Raw genomic sequence first — 18246 nt, 5'->3', positions numbered from 1 at the left:
AATGATGAAATGACGTTAAATTTGAACTCGTTCAAAAAAAAAGTGATACCTTATGTATGCCAATCAAACAGATCGTTAGGGAAAACAGAAAATAGAATAAACACGATATTTAAACGACGAAGGAAACTCATGCTTTTACACACATATTCGGTGTTTTTTCTGCTATATCAGGATAACGGTAATGTGTTACGGTTTACCTTGTGTGAGTGCAATCCATGTGTAACCCGACTCCGATTCAATCTCCGACAGCTCGTTGCTGTGACCCGATACCTGCATCCGTCCGATAACACGTGTGGGGAACACGGAACAGCGTGTGACCAGGAAGTTGTTTGATATACGCTATGTGGAAGGTGTAAATGTGTGCATGGGGTGGTGAAAGTAACAGCTGCGCACGGATCTATCACTTGAGTGACATCTGTCTATTACAAAACAGAATCAGCTGGTGAAAGAGCACTCAGTTGCGTGGACTGAGTCAATAAACTCACGGTGGGGAAATCATGGTGGCTGACGGTTCTGCTGTTCAGATTTTATGAAATTGTCAGGGACCAAGTCTTGAGTATCCTCAGAGGCGGTTCCAGGATATTGAAAAGGGGAGAGGTGCCAATTTTTCTCAAGTCACGATTTGACTCGGCCGAGGGCGATATTAACATCCACCATTCCTTTTCATTATGTTGTACTATGATAATATAACAACGGTTTATTCTGCAAAATATTTTCTTTTCCGAGACTAGATATTAATCTAGTCTCGGATATTAATCTAGTCTCGGATATTAATCTAGTCCCAGACATAAATTTGACCCAAAATATATATTTCTATGAATAAATTGAAAAAAATATATCTCTATATATGGCGCCCAGAGCAATGCTTAATTACAGGTAAGGCAATATAGTCTTGGCAAATCATCCTAGACTTGAGAGTGACTCTTATATATTCAGTCTCGAAAATCTCTGAGTGAGTGAGTTTAGTTTTACGCCGCGTTTAGCAATATTCCAGCAATATCACGGCGGGGGACACCAGAAATGGGCTTCTCACATAGTACCCATGTGGGGAATCGAACCCGGGTGTTCGGCGTGACGAGCGAACGCTTTAACCACAGGGCTACCACACCGCCCCGAAAGTCTCTTAGTTTGGGAGTAGTCGATGTTGATGTATGGGAGTTGCGACTGCCTTAGCACTAACATAGCTTAGTGTAACGGTGGCAAGATAAGTTCTTCAGGAGTATTGCGAGCCAGCATGGGTAATATGGCCTTAGGGAGTGAGTGAATGTAGATTTACGGCGTATAGATTCACACTCCAGCTCTATGACGGCGTGAAAGATTGATGTGGGAAGACCAGCAGCAAACGGGTATTGAACGTTTGCAATTGTGGTGACACCCATCAACACATTCGTAACTACTCGTGTTATTCCGGCAAGCCGGATCTCGACTCGTCCCCTTCTCGTGGCCATGTTCACGACTAGGCTTTGTCTAAGAGTAAAAGGGCACGGAGATGAAAATAGTCTAGTACTATTTCCAAGGAAGGATAACTCTGAATTTCCAAACATGGCTCCTCCTAGAAATTTAAGTAAGTTTCATATGTCGTTAACAAATATCAGTTATAAGATAATTTTATAAACAATATCTTGACATAATAATAAAAATCGAAAATCGCAAAGAAACTATTTGACTCATTTCATATTTTACTACACACGATTTGATTGATTTGCCACGATTCTTGGCAATAATGGCGTACTATACAGGTACGAGTCTTCTTGTAGGTCACGGAAAAAGGCGGGTAGTTACGACTACCATCAGCATGGATAATATCGTCTTAGAGAGTGAATATTGTTTTGAGCCGTAGTCATCTACATCCAAGCTATGCCGCTGTTTGTAAATCATCGAATTTCGAGCAAGAAAACCATTGGGTGAGGAAACATTCCTTGCAGCAGAATCAAATCATGAACAGCGATTAACCAAATTTGAAGACGGTATCGCCTCTTACGACAAGCAGGTCACTTTACGAAGAGACTCTACAAATTTAACACAACATAATCTACGCATCAGAATCAAATAAAAGCAGCTGAAGACAAAAAATTCGTCTTTCCATTATTCGTAGCGTTTTTTTACAGATTTCACATGACGGATGTGAAACTAAACATGGTTGTAGTCAGAGTTACATCCCTTATTATGGCGAGGATCCAACATTGTTCCCGATTAGGATCCCTGGTCTGTTGACACTGCACCAATGATCGTGATTTTCATCAGTATGGAAAGCCGGGACATCTCCTTCACGATCATCGTCCGCATACAGTAGCGGGCAATGTCTGACCCAGTTGTGTAAGACGCTGCTACTCGCAAGGCATAGCTGCGACCCTCGGGAACGCCACAAACCTTTGAATGTGGATTCGAACCTCGGTTGACCCTGATTATGTTTCTATAGGCTTACCAGCAGCAAACCCTTGGTTTTCACAAAACTGGCGTAAGTATCACTTCGAGCTTTCCACCAGCTTAAAGATATTACGTAGTGATATAACTGGAATATCGGTGTAAGCGGAGTTTAAAAAACTCACTCACTCATCCCACATTTAGACGTTATGCCGTGATATAACTGGAATATCGTTTAAAGCGGATATAAAACAACTCACTCACTCACTCCATGTTACGTGGCCATACCTGAAAACCGTTGAAAGTGTCTTCGATCCAAACTCACACAATTAGGGGCCATGATTTCTACATGTTTTAACATATCGTCTCATGTGTCCGTATGTATTATGTTTTCTTGGCACACATCGATTGGCTAGATGGCTAGATAACTATGAGGCCTGATGATAATTATAGGTTACAATAGAGCCACAACGCTGTTGCAGAGCACCAACAGGCTGGACCCGCCAAGGATGCGGGACACAGTTGCTATTACGATGATTGATCAGACATATTTTCACAGCGGAGATTAAACGATTTTCTACAAATTAAAAGATTCCCAGGCCTCCGGAGGCATTTTATGAATCGTATCGTGATTTTATGTGTGTTTATTTTGTCATGGCTGAGACAGTTTTGTTCAATTGATTACTGACATATGAAACGAGTTCATGCAGAAGGACAAACCGGTAAAGGATTATGTATGTACTAGAAAACATACACAGATACAAATTTTGTACTCGTATGTGTCGAATGTGGTTGTATCGAACTCTTACTACATTTATAATATTTTAACGTGGATGTATCGAGTTCAATCACATTCCATAGGGTTGATATATTTCAATATTCACTTTGATCTGCCTTAACCGGGGCGGTGGGGTAGCATAGTGGTTAAGGCGTTCGCTCGTCAAGCCGATGATCCGGGTTCGATTTCCCACATGGGTACAATGTGTGTCCATGTCTGGTGTCCCCGCCGTGGTATTGCTGGAATATTGCTAAAAGCGGCGTAAAACTAAACTCACTCACTCACTCATTCCAGCATTAAACTTTAGTTAGAACTTGTATTTAACATAAACGACATAACGTGAAAAATCATGGACAGTATATACACCCACTTCCTTTATTTAACAGTATTGGTCATTTAAAAATAAAATATGTTTCGAGGTTTGTTATTTATGAAGTGAATATTGTAATGAACATACAGTTAGATTGATGGGTTCAGGTATGTAGCCATAAAGAAATAGATATCAAAATCAGTACTTTTAAGAATATATAGCATTTTTTGCGAACCATCCACATAATAATATTGACTTGAGTAATAGTTTCCTAATTTCTTATTAAGTTCTTTTCCAATTTCCTACATGGATTTTATATAACCAGTTATCTTACCTGTCGCTGATAACAGGTGTCTGAGACCCTCAGCGCCAAGACAAAGAATTCTTAATCTGTTTTAAACATCTACTAAGTCCAGTTTGGGAGTCCAGGCCCCGATTTCTCGAAACAAATTTAAGTCTGAGTTTTTACTCAAATTTGAGAAAACGCAGGAAAATGCATTTCCCAGAATAAACTGAAATCAATATTAAACTCAAACTTAGTAGACAATTTGAGTTTGGTGGATAGATTACTTAAGTTGTTTGGGCTTTTTTTTTTTATAAAATGCAGTTGAGTTAAAAATTCAGCTGTTTCAAATTGTCAAACTCAGTTTGAAATTTGAGTAAAAACTTAAGTTTGTTTCGAGAAATCGGGGCCAGTTGATAGGTGTTGCCCTTATTAATCCCGACTTTATTGTCTACGTGGTAGGACATGTCACTCATACACGTATACCGTGTCAATAACAGCTGATAATAACATGACAATACCACGCGTCTATGTCATAATCTGTATCACGTGAATAAGACCGTCTATGATAGATAGGCCAGGAGGCGTTAGGTGACGTTAGGTTGTAGATTTCAATATTTCGATTTGGGAATCTGTGTCAGATCGATAATTACGATAGGCAATAACGATTTCACGATGCGTATTGATTTATGAGTTCGTATGGCGATTATGAGACATTGTATAACCTTTTGAGATACCGCCAGTGGGAAAGTGATAAATGACCGTTCCTATTAACCTATCACCATTGTCAGAAACGTTTGGTGAGATATTGTCTGAGGGTCGAAATGGAAGCATTTGAGATAATGAACAGCTTTTGCAGTAGTATAGTATTACGTCGAGCGGGAGATCTCTTTAAATCAACCTGTTTTGCCTCGATATAACAGATAGGTATCAATGAAACGGGTAGGGACAACATCCTCGGGTATTTGTGAGTTATTACTCGAGAGGACTTTTAAGGAGTCGGGCCCGTGAAGCTCCGGGTTAGAATTGGCCTCCAGCAACCCGACTAACGGGATCGGGTGGTCAGGCTTGGTGACATGGTTGATGCATCCCGTATCCCGGCTGCGTATATCGATGATCATGATGTTGATCACTGGATTATCTGGTCCAAGCTCGACTATTATCATATACCTCATATAGCTGGAATATTGCTGACTGCAGCGTCAAACAACAAAGACACAAAACATAAGGTCAGTGAGTTTGGTTTTACGCCGCTTTTAGCAATATTCCAGCAATATCACGGCGGGGGTACATCAGAAATGGAAGCCACACATTGTACCCATGTGGGGAATCGAACCTGGGTCTTCGGCATGACCGAACCCTTAAACCACTTAGCTACCCCACCGCCCCCCAAACATGTGGAGTCATCGGCATGTTATATTGCTATATCCATTTGAAGTGCAATATGTCATTCGTTAAACCTCCTGGCGAAGGGAAATCATATAAATATCTCTATTCCTCCTTCATAAACACCAGGTACGTACGTACGTACGTACTACATACATACATACATACATACATACATACATACATACATACATACATACATACATACATACATACATACATACATACATACATACATACATACATACATACATACATATACATACATACATACATACATACATACATACATACATACATACATACATACATACATACATACATACATACATACATACATACATACATACATACATACATACATACATACATACATACATACATACATACATACATACATACATACATACATACATACATACATACATACATACATACATACATACATACATACATACATACATACATACATACATACATACATACATACATCATACATACATACATACATACATACATACATACATACATACATACATACATACATACATACATACATACATACATACATACATACATACATACATACATACATACATACATACATACATACATACATACATACATACATACATACATACATACATACATACATACATACATACATACATACATACATACATACATACATATACATACATACATACATACATACATACATACATACATACATACATACATACATACATACATACATACATACATACATACATACATACATACATACATACATACATACATACATACATACATACATACATACATACATACATACATGTACATACATACATACATACATACATACATACATACATACATACATACATACATACATACATACATACATACATACATACATACATACATACATATACATACATACATACATACATGCATACATACATACATACATACATACATACATACATACATATACATACATACATACATACATACATACATACATACATACATACATACATAATTGGTCACTAATGATGGCCCTGCACAAATCTCTGTCAAACATTTCCTTTAACCAAAACTGCTTTCTTAGTTATGACAAAGACAGTAGTACAGTCTGAATGAAAACAGGAAAGACTGTTGGATCCTCGGAGCCAGCAATACACGCCGGCCTCTTACTGACGCCATACCACAAGACTAGTTGTACAGGACGCCGGACCTCTAACGCCGTGAAATGGTCACTAATGATGGCCGTTTCCTGCAAATTTACCCACCGTATGACAAGAATTTGGGATTCGGTGAGAATGTCAAAAGCTATTGGGATAGCATGTAACAGAATAGACTCCGGGCAACTAATACACGTCTTGGTCCAACGGCACGAACTTAAAAGAAATCAATAGAAGCCCAGGCGTCTGAAACTGGAACAGTACATTAACAGTCTGTTTGATAAGTTATTTTTGGATGCAGTTTATTTTTGCAGATTATGGATTATCCAGGGCATTGTGTACACAGGGTCTGTTAAATGCCAAAAAATATTCTAGTTAAAAGCTGTGATAATGACATCAGGCTCAGATCTAATATTACAATTTACTTCAACAAAATTTTGCACAATCAAATTCATATTCCCCGTAATGCATGGTTACGACATTTCAACCCTAAAACATCATAATGACGATATAGTTAATATAGTTGTTTTTTGTTTGTTTGTTTTTTTGTTTTTTTTGTTTGTGTTTTTTTTGTGATATTTCTGTTTATTCAATCAAATCATTTAATCTAGGGTGGGGTTTTATGTATTATCTAAAATAAGTAGATAAACTTTGATTGAAGACTGTAATGACCATTGCCCCCTGTATAGAAAGTAAAGCTATAGTATTCAGCATTGGTGTACAGTGTTGTTTTTTAATTTTTTTTATTTTTAGTTTAGTTAATATAGTTGGTATAATAAGGTCGTTAATACAGGTATTTAGCTAAACTAAAGTCACAATCACATGTGACTATATTATTGCAAATCCAATGCAGTGTGTAATAGGTCTAGTTACCTTCTTGCTGAAGTTGGGGAAAGTCGATTGTGTTTCATCGTAAATATGGTGCCGTTTTAATAAGACTGCTTGTTTATATTAGAATGGTTTGTTATGCCGAACATTTATTCAAGTATAGCTCGGAATTTGATACGTTTCAGTGATCACATTTCTTTATTCTCAATTACGTTTACTTGTTCATTAGATTATAGATGATAACTCGAATTCATCCATATTTCTTTTTAGTAATGAAATGCGACAAAACCGTAAACATCAAGACTAAAAACAGGATTTATTTTACGATTCAGACAATATTATGCATGCGTGTATGTATAACTATTGAATAAATATTACCAAAGGAGAACATGTATTATCCTAGCTGTGTACGGTGGATGCATATGATTGGCACTTGTTGTCAAACAATCTTTTACCTAACATCAACGTGACGTCATAGGTCGTTAAATGACGTCATCAATTACCGCTAATGGTGTTAATGACCGCAAGTGAAGGCTATATACGTATTCTAAGTGTAATAAACACGTGCACGTTCCTATGATGAATTGCATTGTTACCAGCATCCGCATATACGATATATGTGAAGTCTGTTCCTAAATTTCTCCAAACATATTACAATATTCCAACATAATAATAATAGTGCATATTTATAATGCGCACATATCCACGCTCGTAGGCATGATCTTGGCGCTAACATAATATTAAATATAATAATAATAACAGAAAAAATGTTATAGCTACATGACTTTTCCCACCGGGTACCCATTTTCTGCAGGGTGAACATCGTGGATAGTAATCAGGCACATTGTTTATGACATCAGTTATAGACATCAGCTCCATCAGCTATTTACATCTCTTCATCCCTGATCAACAGAGTATCAACTGACCTTGGCACAAGAAACTATACGACTAAGTTTAACGGTGGCTAAGAATGCCAGACACAAGAAATGGTTAATCGATGGGGATGTACAAATGTATTTGATACGGGTACAGTTGTGGTTAGACCGTACGTTTGCTGTGTTGCGGCCACTGTTTTCAGTCTGTTCTCGGCTGTGTTCGCCTCAATAAATGTTTGTAACTTTTGTGTCAAATCAGCTTTTTAAGTTTCTACTTTCTTTTGATCGATAGATTGGGGGAATAATACAGTGACTATAATGCTAACAGGAGCTATAGCAATATTAACATTTACATAATGTTTACATACAGAAAGGTGTTTGTTTAATGTTTAACGAATGTTTGATATTCTAACTGATCAGTAGCTATGTGGCGGCCGTGTGGCAGTACTCGAATCAGGACCAGACAATCCAGTGATCGATATACTGAGCAACGACCAACATGTTACCGAGTCCGATCATCCGATTTATTTGCGCGCGCGCACACACACACGCACGCACGCACGCACGCACACAGAGGTTCCGGGTCGTTTCACCCAAAGTCATCAAGTCTGACTGACTGACTGACTGAGTTTGGTTTTACGCCGCTTTTAGCAATATTCCAGCAACGTCACGGCGGGGGACACCAGAAATGTGCTTCACACATTGTACCCTTGTGGGGATTCGAACCCGGGTCTTCGGCGTGACGAGCCAACGCTTTAACCACTAGGTTACCCCGTCGCCCAAGTCATCAAGTCATTTCACCAGGGTGGTTTCACCCGTTTTGTATATATAAATTATATTTATAGGAAGGGAGGCGGGCAGAAGTGAGTGTACACTGTGTGTGTGTGAGTGAGTGAGTATACGCCGCTTTCAGCAATATTCCAGCTATGCCACAGCTTACAAAATAAATACAATTATTTCAGAAAACTAGAGGGACGATGCTTTGTTGATATTTTTAAAAATGTATGGACAGAGGGGAAATGTGGACTTGGGTGTGGACATGCATTCTACTCGCGGACAAGACGTTTCCTTTGTAACAAGGTATTTTCTTCTCGAATAGTTTATTTGAACCTTCAACAACTCATCACATGACGAAAAGGACCATTTCATATCATTTAAATTCGAGACAAGGATTTAAGGAAATGGTTCCTCATTTTCTTCTCGGGCTGATGATAGACGTTTGAATCCTACTACACACACGGCCAACATTAGACCAGATCTCCAGAAGCCAGGTCTGAAGGTCAGATTGCCACGGGAGGGCGTCTAGCTGATCTGCTGGGAGTAGAAAGCTCCATTGTGCTGTGAAACAATGAACACGCACAATTATCTGGACACTTTCAGACACCCTCGGGGGTTACTGTTAAATTTTCCTGTTCTATTTCACAAATGGGAATATTTTCTTGGAGGCAAGTCTGTCTGGGTCTTTGAGTCTGTTTCGGTAACGATGGCTAACTCTTACCAAATGACATTGCTTGGGGGATTGGGAAAAACATCTTGGTTGAAGAATATATAAAGCATATGAAAAGTATGATGCGTAATTTATAACACCGGTTTGTCTATCAAGGCAATTTCACGGCATTCCGAATCTGAGTACTGATATTTAAACACATTCATTGAGTAAAGCCCTGGAAATATGCCTGCAATGAACAAGGAATAGATATTTATAAGCTGTTTTCTTGTCACGGGTTGTACGACAATCATACCAACGCACAAATGCCAGAATATTGACATTACCAACGTCATATATCTTTCGTTTAAATCTTTTGAAAGTTAGTTCTTAACTAACCAATACTTTGATGTACCCCGGTCGCCGATCTAATTCGATAAAGTTCGTTGTGCCACTGCAAGTTTCAGACCGATTCTGAAATCGACAAGCTATTAATTCCGTCAATCAATGCGCGGACGTCGGAGAAGACACCTAAATGTGACATCGACAAGACCATGCTCTTCTTACACTGAGATTGTGTCTAGCCTGAAAGAAAGGCCTCCTACAGTTCAAGAGGAACTAGACATTGTACAGAGGCAATTAATTTCATACAAGTGTAGTAAATCAGAGTCTAGTTTAGACGAGGGAAGTTCGCTAACTGTTCTCTTCATGGACTAAGTGTAGGGTTCGTGACCTTCATTAGCCAGACACATCACATACAATGTGTGGTCTGCGATCTGCGGGTTTCGTATCTATTCATATCAAAGATTTTGTTTTGGACTGATTTGGAAGCCTTGAAGTAAAAGCGTTAGCTCGTCAAGCAGCAGAGAAAGCTCTGTTCCACATGTGTGCCGTAGGCCAATTTCTGGGGCTCGCAAACCACCCCACTATTGCTACATTAACGCTAAATGCAGCGTAAAAACAATTACTTACCAACTCTAGATCTATAGCTAGGTGGTCTGGAAACATTACCATGGGGTGTGGTGTGTGTGCGTGCGTTCGTGCGAGTGTGCGTGCGTGCGTGTGTGTAATTGATCCAAATCGCAGTCTATTCATAAAATACATTTGTTAAGGATATCTGCTAGTATATATTTAAAATGCCTTACGAGGGGACCTGTTAGGACCCGGGTTAGAAATGGTCTTCAGCAACCCATGCTCGTCGTAAGAGGCGACTAACGGGATCGGTCGGTCAGGCTCGCTGACTTTGTTGACATATGTCATCGTATCCCAATTGCGTAGATAGATGCTCATGTTGTTGATATGTATGTTCGTTATGTATAAGCTCGATAATGCTGAGGGCGGTGGAGTAACCTAATGGTTAAAGCATCCACTCGCCACGCTGAAGATTAGGGTTGATTCCCCTCGTAGGTACAATGTGTGAAGCCCATTTCTTGTAAAACCTGACTCACTCACTCACTCACTCACTCAATAATCCTGAATCCAAAGCCCATTTCACCTCACCTCTCTTCAACCGTGGACAACTAATCTTTAAATCTACACTGGGAACCATGTACATTTACACGACCTTGTATGAAATCTATACCACGTATTTCCCCGTGGACCTATAAAGAGTATGGATAAACACAATTTTTTATCATTCATTTACTAGAAAAATACACTGACGATTTGTCGTTTATCTTGGGAATCAAATCGACATCAGTGCACTGTACAATACCGTTATGTGTCATTAACGCAAGCTATCGAGCGTTGCTGTAATAGGGTCGATCTCTCCCCAAACGCACACATAAACTAAATGAAATGTACATTAATCAATATCACATACACCACTGTCGATCATTAATCCAGCGTTGTTTGGCCTATCGCTAATGGTTGTATGTGTAATCGATGGGATAATAGGATGATGTATTGCAAAACAAACCCTGAATGAGACAGCAAATACATCTCCGCTTGTAAAACGACACACCCACACGTGGACATTGTCATCGTGAGGACAAACAACCAGCATTCACTCTGTTAGGTATGGAATCCACGAAGGGACATTGTCGCGTTGTCGCCCTTACAAAAAACAAGCAAAAAGTGGCAAAATTACCCAAAGTGCAACAATGCCACATATTCAATGCGTCGCATTGTCGTGATGTCTCACATTTAAGGCTTGTCTTACACATCTTAGATGGGGCGACAATGCGACCACGCGACATGATTTTGACCTTGGAAATTGTTACTATGTCGCATTGTCGCGCTTTGGAGGAACAGAAAAATATTATTCAAATACACAGGGACAATGCCAAAATGTCGCGTTGTGGCGTGACCGCACTTTGGTTAATTTTGCCACTTTTTGCTTGTGTTCGTAAGGGCAACAACGCGACAATGTCCCTTCTAGGATTCCATAATTAATCGGTTTATACATTTCGTGCTCTTTATATCGTGATAAACATCAGATAAAAAAGACCCGAACCTCTTTATAACAAACAGTAATTAAGTGAGTTTAGTTTACGCCGATTTTAGCAATATTCCAGCAATATATCACGACGAAGAACCCCTGAAATGGGTTTAACACATTTTACCCGTGTGAGGAATCGAACTCGGGCCTTCTATGTGACCAGCGAACGCTTAAACCACTGCTCCTTATAACACTAAACATAGGAAGTGACAAGTGAGTTCAAATACACGTGACTGCTACTTATCGACTTATATACATACATACATCATACCCCCCTCTCACTCAATGTTATTTGACCGCCTCCGTGGTGTAGTGGTTAGAGCGTCCGCCCGGAGAGTGGAAGGTCGCGGGTTCGATCACCGACCGCGTCATACCAAAAGACGTTAAAATATGGTACTTGTTGGTCCCTGCCTGGCGCTCGGCATTAATGGGCACAACAAGGACTGGTCGGCTCAGAGTCAGTATAATGTGTTTGAGTGGGGTATTCATGCTTCATTGCGGCATGGTATCTCAGTGGGCTAACACTTTAAAACTAGCTTAGTCTGGGCTAGTACAAGCAGCTGCACATACACATACACACACATGCACGTCGTCATATGAGCGAAATATTCTCCATCACGACGTTAAACCAAATTTCACCTCACCTTCACCTCACCTCAATGTTATTTGGTATGAATTGATAATATGTCAATTATCCCCTTTCCTGAAATCATTAACGCCAACGCACGGGATAATCCGTCTCGATTATCCGCTAAAATAGATTGCTCCGCGTAACTTTATTAAACAATATTTCATGTTTTGATCCTCCACTTCCAATCTGAGAAACAATTACAGTCCCGATAATTCATTTACCGCGACAGGCAACAACTGATGTACAATATTATTAGTTTGTCATTTGATAACTATTATCCCGTTAGTAAAACACAAACATTTTCTATAATAAAATACAAATGTAATTCCATTCCCTTTATTACAGATGCATTAGACATTTCAAAGCCCCAGGCGTTTGGCAGGTATTACGTAATTCAATTACAATGACAGAACGATTGATTAGGAAATACATTAATTTTGACAGCTGTTGTCCAAATACAAACTGTTTCTAAAGCATAGCCAACATTATTGAAATCCCGACGAACATACACTAAAGAAACCGATCGTATAGCGTAGAGTAAGGCTTACAATGACAATCAAGCGATCAATCCATGTATTGATTAATCTCTAAATGAGGTTAACGTTATCGAACTATTTTTTAGCGTCACTGTTTTTTTTTCTACACATGTTTCTTAAGTGGTAGTTATAACACTGTGACATGTTGGAAGAGAATTCCAGCATGTCATGTTTAGATCACGTGCTAATTACGGTCATCCAGTCTACCGCTGTTGTTTGATGACTTTCTGAATTGATTTATTCGTCAAGACAGATTCAGCGCTCAAGAGTACTAGCGTAACACACTAGTGAACATTATAGGTTCGAACTCACACCTTGTTCCCGATAAACGGCTACAAGAAGTAGCATCACATTCTCACATTGAACGGCATAGCAAAACATTAATAGATTTAATACAATTATTTAGATTAAATTAAATTGAATTAAATTAAATTCAAAGTACATGTGACAGCTGCGTTCGCATACCATGGAAACCGAACATGTGGTGACGTTTATTTCTCTTCTTGTGGAAAACAAGTTCAGTAAATTTTTTCCAAAAATGACAGAAAAATCGCCCATAATATGTAACTGACAGGCATTATTTCGTTGTCAGCTGCGTGATTTTTTCAGCAAATAAATGTTTAACATTCGTTCAATTAACCCAGTGTATTATTGATCGCTAGACTTTCAAGGGTGTTGCCATAGCCCAGTTGGTACAGGTGTTTATCATCCTTGGGTTGGTTGAACCATGCCTTTGATCTTGGGGTTTAACTACGTAATTGGTTCCTTGATATCTGAAATAAGTTCCAAATGGGGCGGTAGATTGGCCAGGTGTTTAAAGCGTTCGCTCGTCACGCCGAAGGTCCGTTTCCAATCCGTTATCCCACGTGGAAACAATGTTTAAACCCCAATTCTGGTACCACCAGCCGCTGTATGAGCGAAGCATCACTAACGTTTTGACAAATAGCTAAAATTTACGATTCTAAAACTTCTTATATCTCACGGTATATCTGGAATTATGTGAAACATCATATTTATGCATTGGGGTATAGCGGAAAACGGATGAATTAAAAAAGCTCCAGTGAGTAAGGTTTTATGTCGTTCTTAGAAGTATTCCAGCAATATGACGACTGGGGGGCACCAGAAATAGGCTTCATGGATATTACCTACGTGGGGAATCGAACCCGGAATTTCGTCGATAAAAAGAACGTAACCTATTGTCTGGAGTGAATGCCTGAATTCATAGGAATTTCATAACGAGACGTTTGCACAGCCTCGACAATAGTAGTGCACTTGATGGCAATTTTGAAAATTCATTTCGACAGAGCAGCAAACTAATTTAATCATGTTGCTGTGTAACATGACACCGGAGGCCGGATGAGAATCTCATCACCTAACAACATCGCCATGCAACCGCACGTAATTACAGGTAGAATTTTTTACCTGGTGAAAAAAACGGAAAACAAGCTTTGACTTTGTAGACGAGGTATGCTCTTTAAACACACGGGTTGATCTGAAAGGCTTTGTCAGAGTAAATACACATCCTATTAGGTGATAATGAGCTTATCGGTCACTGTAAGCATGAGCTGATATGTTATAATGAATAAGAAACGCGATGCTGTTATATCCGATGAAGTCACGTGGAGATGTTGATAAAATATTGTGTAAAATGAAGTCGTAGCAGCAGTAGTTGTAACAGTAGTGGTTGTAGTAGAAGCAACAGTAGTAGTAGCAGCAATAACGGTACTATTAGTAGTACTCGGGGTAGCAGCAGTAGTTGAAGTTTCAGTAATAGTAGCCGTGGTAGTAGCTGTTGCAGCAGTAGCGGCAGCAGTAGTTATTGTAGTGGTTATATTAGTGGTAGTAGCAGTTGTATACGTAATAGTAGTGGTAGTAGCAGTTGTAGTAGCAGTACTGGTAGTAGTAGTTGCAGAAGTGCTAGTATTATTATTTTATTATTATTGGATATTTATATAGCGCACATATCCACGCACTAGTGCATGCTCAAGGCGCTGGTATTTTTGTCCCCTCGATCATTGGATGTCAATCTCAACGGTACATCTTATTATCAATCTCAGCTCCCTGGGGAGTATACAACTCTTGCTGCCACTAGGCACACCGAGTTATTGCGGCTTTCCCATCCTTACGAGGTACCCATTCACAGCTGGGTGGACTGGGACACATAGTCACAATACTTTGTCCAAGTTAACTGCACGTTGCTGTACCCGCAACTAGGTGTTTGCACATATCCATGTGGCCACCATCTGGTCATATACCAACGGATTTGTGGGTACTTTTAAGTGCACAGTTTAAGTGCATAGTAGAAGTTGTAGTAGCAGCAGCAGCAGTAGCAGTAGCAACAGTAGTAGTAGCAGTAGCAGCAGCAGGGGTGGTGGGGTAGCCTAATGGTTAAAACGTTGGCTCGTCACGCCGAAGACCCGGGTTCGAATCCCCGCATGGGTACAATGTGTGAAGCCCATTTCTGGTGTTCCCCGCCGTGATGTTGCTGGAATATTGCTAAAAGCGGCGTAAAACCAAACTCAGTCAGTCAGTCAGTAGCAGCAGCAGTAGTAGTAGTGGTGGTGGTAGTAGTAGTAGTAGTTATAGCCGTAGTGGTCGTAGAGTACGAGCAAAAGAGAGATAGTAGTAGATTACAAATAGTTGATGGCAGTAGTATGAGCGCTAATAGTAGAAATAGTAGAAGCTATTCATCACATTGGGATGAAGATGTTATATTTCCGGTACTCGAAGGTACTACTGTATCTGCGCGAAAATCGAGGACCAATAGTCCGTCGTATAGATACCACCCTACCGTAGGTTACATTGTCTCCGACGTAACTGCTGCACAGTAGGATGTAACTGGGATTACAGTACGAAATGTGACTATACATCAGTACACGTAATATGACGGAAATAAGCCTCTCGGTGATTACTCGGATAATTCCAGCCACGTGACTTAACTACGCATGTAGACTTCACAGATTTGTGTACTCGTTCTAGTCAATCTTCTTACTTGTATCACGTGACTCTCTGCAAAACATCCTCAGTAATATGTTTTTATCTAAGAATCACGAAAACCGGTAGAAACATTTAGTAATCGTTTCCCACTCTTACGTTTGATTAGCCGGGCTGAAGGGTGGTCCTCATGTGCAAGTGTTCGTTATTCTCACTGAAGACCTGGTTTCGACTCCTAACGGTTTTGGACATCACCCTGACACCCTTTACTATTGATACAATGTTATACCGTATGCAGTATACAACCTTTGTGGCATTGATGAAAATTATAAACTTTTGGCCAGTACTTAGCAATACTCTTAGCTGATTACAAACAGACCAGGCCCCGATTTCTCAAATCAAACTTAAGTTTTTACTCAAATTTCAAACTGAGTTTGACAATTTAAAACAGCTGAATTTTGAACTCAACTGCATTTTTTTAATAAAAACGCCTAAACAACTTAAGTATTCTATTCACCAAACTCAAATGTTTGAGTTTAATATCGATTTCAGTTCATTCTGGGAAATGCGTTTTCTCAAATTTGAGTAAAAATTCGAACTTAAGTCAAAACTCAGACTTAAGTTTGTTTCGAGAAATCGGGGCCAGAAGACTAACAGAACATATTACAAATTAAACTCAGACATGAACGTCCACCTTCCCCTCTGACCTACTTTGCACAACCTCTCATACCTCATTTATGCAACGACTTTCTGAAGGCTAAAAGTTGTAAAATTGTATTATTTTAACGGTTACAAATCTATGACAACCATGGTATATACGGTGCAGTGTAAAAGTGCGTCACTTGTACCGATGTTGGGAATCGAACCCTTATATTTGACACGGCAAGCCAACGCTTTAACAACTAGACCAAGCCACCGACCAAACAGTGATATCAGAGGTTATAAAGCTCAGCTCTCGCTTTCACTTTGACTCCAACCAGTACTATTGTGGAACTGGTGCTTGAATTACTTGGGTAAAACGTGTCAAACTGATCACTTGAATATCTGTATTTTTGTTGTATAATGTCGCATCCAGCAACATTCAAACAATATGAGGGGAGTAGATAATTAATCGAATCAAGACCAGACATGCCAGTGACTGATATCATTAGCATTGATCTACCCATTGATTGATTGATTGATTTTTGTTTAAGGCCACACTCAGCAATATTCAAGCTATATGGTGGCGGTATGCAACTCATCGAATCTTGACAATCCAGTGATCAACAGCACTGATACAGCCAATTGGGATACGATGACACGTGTCAACAAAGTCAGCGAGTCTGACCACCCGATCCCGTTAGTCGCCTCTTATGACAAGCACGGGTTACTGAAGACCAGTTCTAACCCGGATATTCACGGGTTTGATCTACCCAACTGTGATACGATGAGATGCATCATCAAGCCTGACCCCGGTACCCGATCCCGTTAGTCCAATCTGACAAGCATGGGTTGCTAAAGACAAATTTGAACCTTGATCTTCACAGGGCGATCAGTCTATACAACAATCTAACACATGTTGTAGAATTATTATTAATATACACTTAATAAATACTAATACATAATATACATAAATAAATATAAATGATCAGTTAATATTGAGAGTACTATTCAGCAACAACTCCTACCTGCGACCGCCATGTTACCGAATACCTGAAATCCCACGTGTCTCTCGTTTAACAAGCATGAAAGAAACGCCGACCAGGTAGCACTCGCTCACCTTTATGCTGTACCTGTAATCTACAAAAATGGCGGACATACCTGGACGTAAGGTGATTTAGTTTTTGGCCAGGTGCAACGTAATGTCATTTGTCCCAGATCACAGGAAGCTGGCTTGAGAACATCGTTCATTTCACCACGCTGTCAAGGAAAGAAATGAACATCAGTGTCATCGCGCCCGTGCGATGTAATAGACCAGCGTGTAGATAAGGTCCGTGATTAGCGGGAGTGGTGACGTGTGTGATTTATTTCACGTTTCTCTCTTGTTTCGTTCGTCTTGATATTGTAGTCGTACGATTACTGTTAACGTGTTTATCTAGGCCCTCGCAATGCTAAGATTCCTATGTCCCTGAGTGGGAGGAGTGAGTCGGCGAGCTGATTGTTTTTTATGCCACTCAGCAGTATTTACGCAATATGATGACGGTGATCTGTAAATAATAGTGAGTGAGTTTAGTTTTACGCCGCACTCAGCAATATTCCAGCTATTGGCTGTGGTCTGTAAATAATCGA

At 39.6% G+C, this 18246-nt stretch overlaps 1 protein-coding gene across 3 annotated transcripts in view; it reads right to left on the bottom strand.

Moving 5' to 3' along the window:
* Window positions 1–18246, bottom strand: part of LOC124282921 — a 130637-nt gene that overhangs the window by 48715 nt on the left and 63676 nt on the right. Inside the window, exon 3 of one of the 3 annotated variants that reach the window (XM_046718969.1) lies at window positions 17779–17877. The exons of 1 other annotated variant lie outside the window; for it this stretch is intronic. The gene's annotated coding sequence lies outside the window, so the exon portion shown is untranslated. Of the gene's footprint in view, window positions 1–197; window positions 596–17778; window positions 17878–18246 lie in introns of those variants that run through there. One more of the 3 variants, XM_046718972.1, reaches the window with a different exon arrangement.

The sequence above is a fragment of the Haliotis rubra genome, unplaced genomic scaffold, assembly GCF_003918875.1.
Source record: "Haliotis rubra isolate DU_JTF1 unplaced genomic scaffold, ASM391887v1 Scf307, whole genome shotgun sequence".
Classification (NCBI taxonomy): domain Eukaryota; kingdom Metazoa; phylum Mollusca; class Gastropoda; order Lepetellida; family Haliotidae; genus Haliotis; species Haliotis rubra.
This window is presented reverse-complemented; position numbering and strand designations above follow the sequence as displayed.